General features: G+C 38.8%; 1 protein-coding gene across 1 annotated transcript in view; it reads right to left on the reverse strand.

Moving 5' to 3' along the window:
- Positions 1-12,212, reverse strand: part of RNF141 (ring finger protein 141) — a 56,036-nt gene that overhangs the window by 37,602 nt on the left and 6,222 nt on the right. The window lies entirely within an intron of this gene.

Here is a 12,212-nt window from a genome sequence, read left to right on the forward strand (position 1 = left end):
TACATGAACCTAAGGTGGAAATTTACTTAATGGGCTACATTTTTAAATGTACTGTGTTTTCAGATTCACATAGCTAAATGGGAAAACAGAATTCACTTACATTACTGGGAGGGTAGTGAACTTCTAATTCTTTTAATTTTTCTAAGTCAAAAAGCATTTTAAAACAAAATTTTAATTGATTATATTTAATAAGAAGTTTGTCTGGCTTATAAAAATTTCTTAAGAACATTTCCTGACTGCTTATAACATGTTAGGCTCCAAACTAAGTGATTTCCACACACGAAAAGGATCAAAAAGTTCATAAAAAAATTCTATTATCTTTCAGTTTCATTTTTCCACAAAGTTTCTGAAACCTCCTTGTATTATCTCATTTATTTCATACAATGACACTAAGAAGTAGTTATTATTATATTCCTCCTGGTGTGGTGCTTAGGTATAAGCACTGAATATAAGCTAACTGCAAGGTCAGTGGTTCAAACCCATCAACTGCTCCTCGGAAACCCTTCAAAGGGTCGCTATGAGTCAGACAGGCTCGACAGCACTTAACAACAACAATCTTAAGATAAGGAGCCGAGCTAAGTGACTTTATCAAAGGTTACACAGTTGGTAAGTGTTACAAGAAAACTCTGAACTCATGCCTTTCAGACTCTAATGCTCACCATGTTCTTAACCACTATGATAAATTGGCTCAGATATAATTACATCAGCTAAAAAGTATTTGTTGTTGAATTATTTATATATTTTTTTAATTAAAAAATAAAAGAGCTTTGGTTTAAAAAACATGAGATTAAAATACTAGGGAATTAAAAAATCTATTTTCTGCTTCGTTGTTGTGTTAAGTGCCATAGGGTTTCCAAGGAGTGGATGGTGAGTTTGAACTGCCAACCTTGTGGTTAGCAGGCCAGTGCTTAAATGGACTGGCTGCTCTTTTGTTTTTTAAATCCTCCAGGTATTTTTTGTTACTTAAAATTAATACGATTTGTTTTCTTAATATGAAGATGCTATCTTAGTTAAAAAGTAGTAATAATCTACTATCAATACAGATTAATAATTCACTGAATTGCCTTTAAAATTTAATCACAAAACAGGTTAATTTAATAAATGCTTACTAGAAAGTCTTGAAAGGAGCTCTGGTAGCATAGTGGTTACGAATCAGGCTGCGAACCTTAAGGTCAGCGGTTCTAAACTACCAGCTGCTCTGCAGGAGAAAGATGAGGCTTTCTACTCCCGTAAAGATTTACACCCTCGGAAACCCTGTACAGGGTCGCTATAGGTCAGAACCAACTCGACGGCACTTAACAACAACAACATAAAGTCTTGAAAGGAGCTCTGGTAGTGTAGTGGTTACAAGTTGGGCTGCTAATCTCATGCTCAGCAGTTTGAAACTACCTGTGGCTCTGTGGGAGAAAGATGACTTTCTGCTCGCGTAAAGATTTACAGCCTTGGAAACCCTATGCAGGGTCGCTATGAGTTGGAACCAACTCCACAGCACACCACCACCACCAGCACCATAAAATCTTGAAACCTATCATTCCAAGTGTGATGACTAGAGAAGAGTTGGACAGCTTTTTTCCTTTGATAAATAACTACTTGTCAGAATATAAACTCTTAAGAATATGGTTAAAATAAAAAATATGTTAATTTTTAGTATTTAGCTATGGTGACATATACTATAACTGAATATGAAAATTCCTATTTAACACAATATTACTATTAATAGTAAAGCCACGGAAATTTTTAGTCATTTCTACTGTGTCACATACTCTGAACTGACTTGAAGACACTTAGTAACAACAACAAAGATTACACCAAGAAAAGAGGGTAACTGAGGAAACAAGCATGGAGAAATTAAAGTAATTTTCCCAAAGTCAAATTACTACTATTGTTGTTGCTAAGTGCTGTTGAGTCGGTTCTGACTCAGCGACCCTGTAGAGGGTTTTGAGGCGTGGCTTAGGGGTCTGAACCGCCAACCTTGGAGTTAGCAGTCCAGAGCTTATCCTACAGTGCCACACCAGAACACCAAAGTCACAAGCTAGGACTAATATTTTTTACAGTGAAGAAAAAAGAATAAGCAATACAATTTTTAAAAATTCCATCTTATCTACTCATCAAAGACTACTATTTTATCTTATCTAAATTAATACTACACATATACAGCAGGTGAAATAGTTACAATTACCTTTATCTGAAAGCTTTGCCAGTTAACCTGCTCTTTCATTTAATCTAAGGTAAAGTTATAAACTTAAAACATAAAGCCATTAGAACTTTATATTGCTACAATTATTATAAGTGCTCGCAATAATCATAATATGTAAATTTTGCTTTTGGTATTAAAATATAGTCTACATACTGTATTTTAGATTTCTTCTTTTAGCCACTTTATAGGAAAAGTACAATTGTACTAAAAAAGAAAACCCAACAATTACTATTTGAATCTGCGCCTACTTGGCAACAGTAAATATCATACTACAGAGATAAATGAAAGGAAGTTGTTGAGGAAGATCCAGGCCACTAAAAAAACATCTGTGCAGGAAAATTATATATTTTAAATATAGTCAAATGGATTCATGGCAACTATATCCAGAAAGAAACACTTACAGATCTTAGCTTGCAGGAAGTCTCTAGGGAGGATGCATCTAGCGTATTCAGTATCAGATTTCTGGGTTTCACAGACACTAAACTCTCAAAGGACCGTGGTGTTGCACACTTCTTTGTATTCCAAGTAAGGATGGTTTAAAAACCAAAGAAATAAACCAATTCTAATAAAACCATTATTTCATTTTCAAGAGCCATTTACAGCCAAAAATGAATTTAGGATATAATGCTAGAAAAATAGTCCTTCCCAGTAAGGGCAGTAACTACACACTAATGCATACATATTATATATAATACACTGTCCTATTTTTCTTGTTCTAATCAAAACCTGTGAAAACTGCCAGGCTAGTATTTGGGAGCCATTGTGTTACTAGGACTTTTTAGTGTTTCCAAAGAGCAGCTGGTGGGTTTGAACTGTCGATCTTGTGGTTCAAAATGACCTGTGGTCCAGTGCATTATCCTGCAATGCCACACCAGAACTCCATAATCAAAACCTGTAAAAACTGCCAGAGGTTACAGACTATTATCAGGGAGCCAGCTCTGGTAGTGTAGTTGATTACGAATCGGGCTGCTAATCTCACGGTCAACAGTTCGAAACTACCAGCTAATATGAAGATATTAGCTGGAGAAAGATGAGGCTTTCTGCTCCCATAAAGACTTACAGCCTCGGAAACCCTATGCAGGGTCGCTATGAGTCAAAACTGACTCCACAGCACATAACAACAATGTTGTTTTACTAGGACTTTTATAAAACATTAAGTTCAACAACTACCATGCTTTGGTGCTCTGCTAAACCCTGGACATACAACAGTGAGGAAGAGAAACATGGTTCCTGCCACTGAGAAGCAGCCCATACAGTGGGGATGAGAGAGTAATCACACATTAATATGTAATTACAAAATGAGGAAAAGCTGAGTCAAACCTATATTGTTGTTGTTGAGTGCCGTAGAGTCGATTTCAACCCATAGCGACCCTGTACAGGGTTTCCAAGAAGCAGCTGGTGAGTTTGAACCGCTGATCTTGCAGTTCAAATGGCTTTGCAGTCTGGTACATTACCCCACAGCGCCTAGGGTTCTATAAAAGCCTATCACAAGGGGCTTGGCTTAGTCTTGTCAGGAAAGAAGTCTCTAAAGAAGCATATGGTTGGAGCTCAGGTCAGTCAGAGTTAGCCAGAAAAGAGGTGGGGGAGACATGCTGCTGCTGAGAGGACACTCTGGGCAGAGATAACATAAAGTGCCTGAGACAAAAAGGATTATGAGGCTAGCATGACCAAAGTGGAGAGGTAGAGGGAGAATATGAATGGCACTCACATGGGTTGTTTAACATTTTTATGTTTCTAAACAGACAGCGTTGTGGTTACGATTCGGGCTGTGAGCCACAAGGTCAGCAGTTCGAAACTACCAGCGGTTCCGCGGGAGAAAGATGAGGCGGTCTGCTCCCGTAAAGATTTACAGCCTCGGAAACCCTGTGTAGGGTCGCTATGAGTCGGAACCGACTCCACGGCACATCACAACACAACAACAACAAAACAGACAGCAGAGGACTGCATGCCTGCCCAATCTTTGGATGACCAAAATTGGAAGGAATAAATAATATACACTGAAAACAATTAATATTGAAATAGATATTGATGTAGTGAAACTAGACATACTATATTTAATGATCAAACATTAAATCCTGAATATTTTCAAAGCCACAAAAACACAGTAGGAAAATGGATTAAAAAGTTATAATCTAGAAGATAATTGGTATATAAGAGAATTTATCAAAATACGTTGATGGCATAACAGGGACACCAAACATACTAAAATAACCCTAAACCCTTGCTGGAAGTAATGTCTAAGAGCAATGAGCGATTGTATTCTGTACTGGCTACACCAAGTGCTGCAGTGAATTATTTAATGTCTTCTAGCCATGCAAACCTTAAGGTCAGCGGTTCAAAACTACCAGCCACTATGCAGGAGAAAGATGAGGCTTTCTACTCCCGTAAGGATTTACACCCTCAGAAACCCTGTACAGGGTCGCTATGGGTCGGAACCGACTCGACGGCACTTAACAACAAGCCATGACAAACACTCCCACCAAAAGACTTTTTTCCGCACGGGTCTGGCTAAGAGAAGGTGGGGACAGATGCTGATGGATTATATGATTCAGTTGTGAGTAACTGGTAACGGGGTTAATTATGACTGTAAAAACTTGGAACTCTAATTTGTAAAAAAATGAGTCATCTAGAAGAACAAATGGGAGAATTATCACTACCATCAAGAAGAGTTAGGCGAGGAGTGTGTCTTTTGGACCCTGAAATCCCTGTGAACTGAACCTCCTTGATCCAGGAGACAGAGCTGTGATGTTAGAGGAGAGGCAGCAGCAAAACCATGAGCCAGAGCACAAGACAGTGGTGGCCTTCCCAGTCCGTGGAGCAAACACTTAAGTGCCTTCAGGCAGGAGGCTCACTTGTGGAATGTGGGGTGATTCCAGGCACTTATTTGGAGGAGCTAGCTTTGCTGACCCCTGGAGTTAGAGCTGAGTGCCTTAGGGCAGAGGCTTATATTGCCTTTGGGCATTTATCAGCAGTCCTAAAAGAACTCTGTAACACTGCCCAAGCTGGACAAAGGGCAGGCCATGGGTTGAGAGCCAGAGAGAGGCGTGCCTGTGGGCATGCCTAAGTAGAGGCTGTCCTGACTGTAAGAACTGTGCCCTGAACATTTATCACCCTGAACTGCAACCTGTTAACATCCCAAATAAATCCCTGAACTCTGAGTTGTTGTCAAGTGCCGACGAGTCGATTCCGACCCATAGCAATCCTGGATAGGGTTTCCATGGAGCAGCTGGTGAGCTTGAACCACCGACCTTGCAGTTCAAACGACTTTGCAGTCTGACGCACTTAGCCCACAGCGTCACACAGTTATCTAAATTCTGTGTGTCCACTGCAATGAATTATCGAACCTAGCTGATCAAACCTAGCTGTGTAAGGAGGGCTGTGGGAGGAATGGCTGGTGTCATTATTCTGCATGCCAAACTGAAGTTCTACACTCTGATCTGGGCAGTCACATTTTAAAGGGTACTAATATCAAGTCCAGAGTCCTGGTGTGGTGCTGTGCGTTAATGCGCCACACTACAAAGCCATTTCAACTACAAGGTTGGGGGCTCAAGCACCCCAGCCGCTCCTTGGAAACCCTATACAGGGTCGATATGGGTTAGAACCAACTCGACTGCACTTAACAACAATAACAATATCAAGTCCTGGTGTACTACTGTCAGATAAGCACTGGACTACTAACCACAAAATCATCAGTTCAAATTCACCAGACTTTCCTTGGAAACCCTATACAGGGTTGCTATGAGTCAGAACGAACTCAACGGTACTTAACAACAATGGCATTAAGTCCATCAGAGATACCTCAGAATAAAGGACTGGCAATCTACTTTACTTCTGATAAATCAGTCACTGAAATCCTATGGCACAGAATTCTAATTTGACACACATGGGGTCGGTCACCATAAGTCATGACTGACTCAAAGGCAACTGGTTTGGTTTTTTGATTTTTAAGAGATTAGAACCTATTCAGGATTTGGGAGCCAAGATCTAGAACAGGAAACACAGCTATTTATTATAGATAATCAGAGCTCAGTAATAACATGGGGCAGAATGACAGCTTTGTTCAAATATTTGAAGAGGTGTCATGGGGAAGAGGAAATAAAATTATTTTATATAGTTACAGAGAACAAAATGGCCAACAGCGGATATCAGACAGGCAGATTACAATTTAGTAGAGAATTTTCTACCATTCACAATTATCCAAAACATTAGAAGCGTTTATAAATAAAGATAAGAAATTCACCTAATGGATGGTATACAGATTTTTGCTGTGGATGGAAAGTAATGTTGGTGAACTCTAACAGTATAATTTACTCCCAAAGTAAAACTTAACTTTCTAACCAAACCAACCAAACTGCAATAAAGATTCTAATTTACCAGACTGAAATTACATCTACAATTCTTAACAAAGAGGAAAAAAATATTTTTGGAATATAGTCTTAATATTTAATAGAAAACACAGGTAATAACAATTTAATCAATGTGTCCATCAAAAAACACAGTTTTTTTAAATTCTGTTTTGTTTTAAACCCAGTTGTTGTTAAGTGCCACTGAGTTGGTTCTAACTCATAGCGACCCTGTATAGGGTTTCCAAGTGGCTGGTAAGTTTGAACTGCCAACCTCGCAGTTAGCTTAGCCTATGGCGCCACACCAGAACACCAAAAAAAAAAAAAAAGGCACTAATGGCTTGCTTATTTAAAAATTCTCCCTTTGCTTCTGCATATTTTAATAGTGTCAAAACTCTGATATGATTTATAATTTGAGGCAGCATCTTAACATATCTTAACATAGCTGACTGCACTTGGTACTCTGAAAATCCCACCACTCATCGGTTAGCTTGTCATACTGTGGTGCTGTGATGCTATATTACTTCTGAATGGTTAGCCACTGAAAACCTTATGAAGAGCAGCAAAACACTGTCAGATAAAGCATAGGAAGATGAAAACATGAACAGCGCTAGAATGTTGTCAGGTATAGTGCTGGAAGAGGAGCAATTCAGGTTGGAAGGCCCTCAAAATATGACTAGGGAAGAGCTGCCTCCTTAAGGTAGAGCTGACCGTGATGACAGGAATGCAGTAAAGATTTCAGAACATTTATTTGCTGATGGGACACAACTCAAAATGAGGAGAAGCAGCTGCAAGCATCCACTAATAACCAGAATATGGAATATATGAGGTATGCATCTAAGAAAACGAAAAGTTTTCAAAAAGGAAGTGGAATGCATAAAGATTGACATCTTAGGCATTAGTGAGATGAAATGGACTAGTATTGGCCATTATGAATATGGAAATCATATGGTTTACTATGCCAGGAATGACAAATTCAACAGGACTGGTGTGTGTAGAATTCATCATCAAAAAGAACATTCCAAGATGTATTTTGGAGTACAATATTATCTGTGATAGGATAATATCCACATTATCTACAAACATGCAATTAAGATGAACTGGTAATTACTGTTGATTATAATGTGAAGGTTGTAAACAAAGAGGAAAAGTAAGTAGTTGGAAAATATGGCCCTGGTGATAGAAATGATGCTGAAGATCGAATGACAGAATTTTGCAAGACCATTTTTAAACAGCATAAAAGGCGATTATACACACGAACCTCACCAAATGGAATACACAGGAATCAAACGGACTACATTTGTGGGAAGAGATAGTAGAAAAGCTCCATATCATCCACCTAAAAAGGCCAATGGGAAGACTACGAAATAGACCATCAATTGCTTATACACAAATTCAGGCTGAAGCTGAGAAAATTAGCACAAGTCCAGGAAAGCCAAATACAACCTTGAACATATCCCACCTAAATTTAAAGACCATCTCAAGAACAGATTAGACACTAATGAGCAGAAGAGCTGTGGGATAACATCAAGAACATCATACAGGAATAAAAAAACTGTCATTTAAGAGATAGGAAAGAAAGAAAAGACCTAAATGGATGTCTGTTGGTGGCCGCAAGCACTGAGATGCTGAGGCCCTGTGTCATGGACGAAAATCCAACACGAAGGCCCTCCTCAGGATTGCGAGCCATGGACCCTGAGGGCCAAAGGAAGTGACCTCCTGATGTCCAGGGTTCATTGGCTTTTACAAACTCACTGGTGAGCTACCTCTGTATAATTTTCTTTGGTCCTATTATTCATTCTATGCTTCTAACTCCAGTAATTGTAGCTTCTGAGAAAATGGTTTCTTATGTGCCTCTCTTAATGTCTCCACTGTGTTGGCAGTGCGCAGGGTCCTGGGAACAAATCTCTCTGAGGAACAAACTCTGGCCACCTGGCAAGCATGTCAAAACTGTTCTTTATCAAGTTAATCAGTTATGTTTGATATTAACTTAATACATGAGCTCTTGATATCCATGTACAATAATAAAACCAAAACCCCCTCCAAAGCCGAGGCAGTAAAACTTCCTCATACAAACAAAGGCAGGTTTGCTGGGATTACGCAGGGAGATTCTAGAGAGAAACTGCCCAGGGTATTCACTCAAAGTAGATTGGTAAATTCCAGGAGTATTGTTTAAAGAATAATAGTGGCAGCCCCCTCAAACTTTCCCCAGGTATAAACAGATTAACCTAGATGTTCTCCTTCCTCCTGAAAGCTTAAGCCAGGTATCTGAAACAGCTTGACTCCCTTCAGACCTTTTAAATCCTTTTCACCTTTACCCATTAGAGATTAAGTGCTAAAGGTATGTTAAGTAGCCTTGAGAAACCTCACGTGGCTGCCTTAGGTCATTTAAGCCTAAAAAGTAATTTATAACAGTTTGCTTGAATTTTTGGAAAATTAAGAATGTTAGATTATTAAGACAATTTGCGATGTATATTTTAGAATTTGTTCCTGTAAATCATTGTGTCCTGTTTTGAACGTTTAATCACATTTCATTTCTGTACCCTGTCTTATCTGAATAATCACCTTCTTACTTTGTGCAAAATCCCTCCCTGAAAAAATAAAAGACGAATACAGATTGAATGCTGCATGCTATACTGCCTGCAGTGCCATGCTGCCTGCAATGCAGGGTCTGCCTGCCAGTTTTGCATCCACTCTGGTCTCGGAGTGTCTCTTTTTCTCTCTCCTTGCATCTTTGTGTATATTCTTTCTCCATTGCTTTCACCGCCAGATCTCCCTACTTCGTGAACCAAACTTCCCTGTTGAGGCAGGTCCCCGACAGATGTCAGAAGAGACTCTGAAACTTGCTTTTCAGCTTGGAGATGCTAAGGAAAATGGAAGAAATGAGGAAGTCAAAGAACTGAACAAAAAATTTCAAAGGGCAGCTCAAAAAGACAAATGAAATGTGCAAAGACCTAATGTTAGAAAACCAAAAGGGAAGAAGAACATGCTCAGCATTTCTCAAGCAGAAAGAACTGAAGAAAACATTCAAGCCTCAGCTTGCAACACTGAAAGATTCCACGGGCAAAATATTGAATGATGTAGAAAGCATCAAAAGAAGTTGGAGAAAAAAAAAAAAAAGAAGTTGGATGAAATACATGAGTTACTATACCAAAAAGAAATGGTCAATGTTAGTCGTGTTAAGAGGTAGCACATAATCAAGAACCTATGGTAATCAGGGAAGAAGTCCAAGCAGAACTGAAGGTATTGACTAGAAACAAGGTTCTAGGAATTGGGAGAATACAAATTGAAATCTTTCAACAAACTGGTGTGGCATTGGAAATGCTTACTCATCTATGCCAAGAAATTTAGAAGACAGCTACCTGGCTGGCCAACTGATTGGAAGAGATCCATATATGTGTTCATTCCAAAGAAATGTGACCTAACAGAATGCAGAAATCATTGGACAATACATTAATATCACATGCAAGTAAAATTTTGCTGAAGAATACTTGAAAAACTGCTACCACAGTACATCAACTGAGAACTGCCGGAATTAGAAAAGGATGTGAGCTAGGGATATCACCTGATGTAAAATGGATCTTGGATGAAAGCAGAGAATACCAAAAAGATGTTTATTTGTGCTTTATTGACTATGCAAAGGCTTTCAACTGTGTAGATCATGACAAGCTACAGAAAATATTGAAAAGAATGGGTATTCTAGAATACTTACTTGTGCTCATGAGGAATCTGTACATAGACCAAGAGGTAGTCATTCAAAGAGAACAAGAGGATATTGAATTATTTAAAATCAGGAAAGGTATATGCCAAGGTTGTATTGTTTCACCCTTCTTATTCAATCTGTATGATGAGCAAATCTGAGAAACTGGATTATATGAAGACGACGAGTGTGTGGCATCAGGATTGGAGGTAGACTCATTAGCAACCTGTAATATGCAGATTACATATCTTGCTTCCTGGGAGCCAAGAAGACTTAAAATATTGACCAAGGAAGACCAAAGACCATAGCCTTCAATATGGATGTGCACCTCAATGTAAAAACAAAAATTCTTACAACTGGACTAGTAAATAACATGATAAATGGAGCAAAAATTGAAGTTGTCAAAGACTTCATTTTGCTTGGAACAACAATCAACACTCATGAAAGCAGAAGTCAAGAAATCAAATGATGTATTGCATTAGGCAAATGTGCTGCACAAGATTTCTCTAAAGTGTTCAAGAGCAAAAATGTCAGTTGAGGACTAAGGTGTGCCTGATCCAACCCATGGTATTTTCAATAACTTCATATGCATGTAAGTTGGACATTGAATAAGGAAAATTGTAGAACAATTGATACACTGATTTATGGTGTTGGAAAAGAATTTTAAATGTACTACAGACTGCTACAAGAACAAACAAATCTTTGTTGGATGAAGTACAACCAGACAGGATGGAGAGACTTTGTCTCTAATACTTTGGACATATTATTCGGAGCGACCAGTCCTGGAGAAGGACATTTGCTTGGTAAAGTGGAGGGTCAGTGAAAACAAGGAAGACTTCCAACAAAATGCACTGGCAAAGTGAAAACAAGGAAGACTTACAACAAAATGGACTGACAAAGTGGCAATGGGTTCAAATGTAACAACTGTGAAGATAGCACAGGACCAGGCAGTGTTTCATTCTGTTGTGTAGTTAGGAGTCAGAATGGACTGGATGGCATCTAACAACAATGACCCTGAAATTCTGAACACTAACCTCTTTAATAAAAGGGAACCAGTATCTCAGAGGCTACATAAGAGAACCTAGCAGTGGTTTTCAACCTGATTCAGTAGGGAGGGCCTGAAATTTAAGGTGTGTTTTTAAAAATCATAAAATATTGATAAATAATAACATCTAGCACTAGCATAAAATATGATGCTGCATGCTCACAAAAGCACGTGTGGAACCATCCCAGTCACTCAGCAGAGGCTTTTCAGTATCTCTCTTCTGTACACAGACTTCTATCCTAGAGTATCTTACCAGTGAGGCTACCTGCTGTCGCTCCCAGTGAGCTTCTTGAGGATACCAGTGTGTTTTCACTTCTGGCAGATACAACAGGCACACAACAAATATTTACTGAGTGAATGCATTATATATTGTTGATAGGTTTGCTTGTCTGTTTGTTTTAATTACTTCCTTAATATTCTTTTCACTCTTATTGATTTGTTTAATCATTTACTATCTTTGGTAGGGTAGTGGTTACAAATCGGGTTACTAATCTCATGGTCAGCAGTTCGAAACTACCAGCTGTTGCACAAGAGAAAGATGAGGCTTTCTGCTCCCATAAAGATTTATAGCCTCGGAAACCCTGTACAGGATTGCTATGAGTCAGAACCAACTCCACAGTACACAACAACAACATCAACAATACTAACTGGAGAGAATTAGAAAGTAAACTATACCGACTAAAAAGGTATAAACCTGTGAAAATCTATTAATAAATTGTTTATGTCAACTGAGCAATAGTCCTTATTTGATATTAGCAAAATACCTCCATAGAGAATCATAGAACGGAATCCCTAGGTGGTTGTTGTTGTTGTTGTCAGGTGCCATCAAGTAGGAACCGACTCATAGCGACCCCATGCACAGCAGAATGAAACAATGTCCGATCCTGGGCCAACCTCACTACTGCTGCCACACTCGAGTCCATCAAT

Source organism: Chrysochloris asiatica, unplaced genomic scaffold (assembly GCF_000296735.1).
Source record: "Chrysochloris asiatica unplaced genomic scaffold, ChrAsi1.0 scaffold00219, whole genome shotgun sequence".
NCBI lineage: Eukaryota > Metazoa > Chordata > Mammalia > Afrosoricida > Chrysochloridae > Chrysochloris > Chrysochloris asiatica.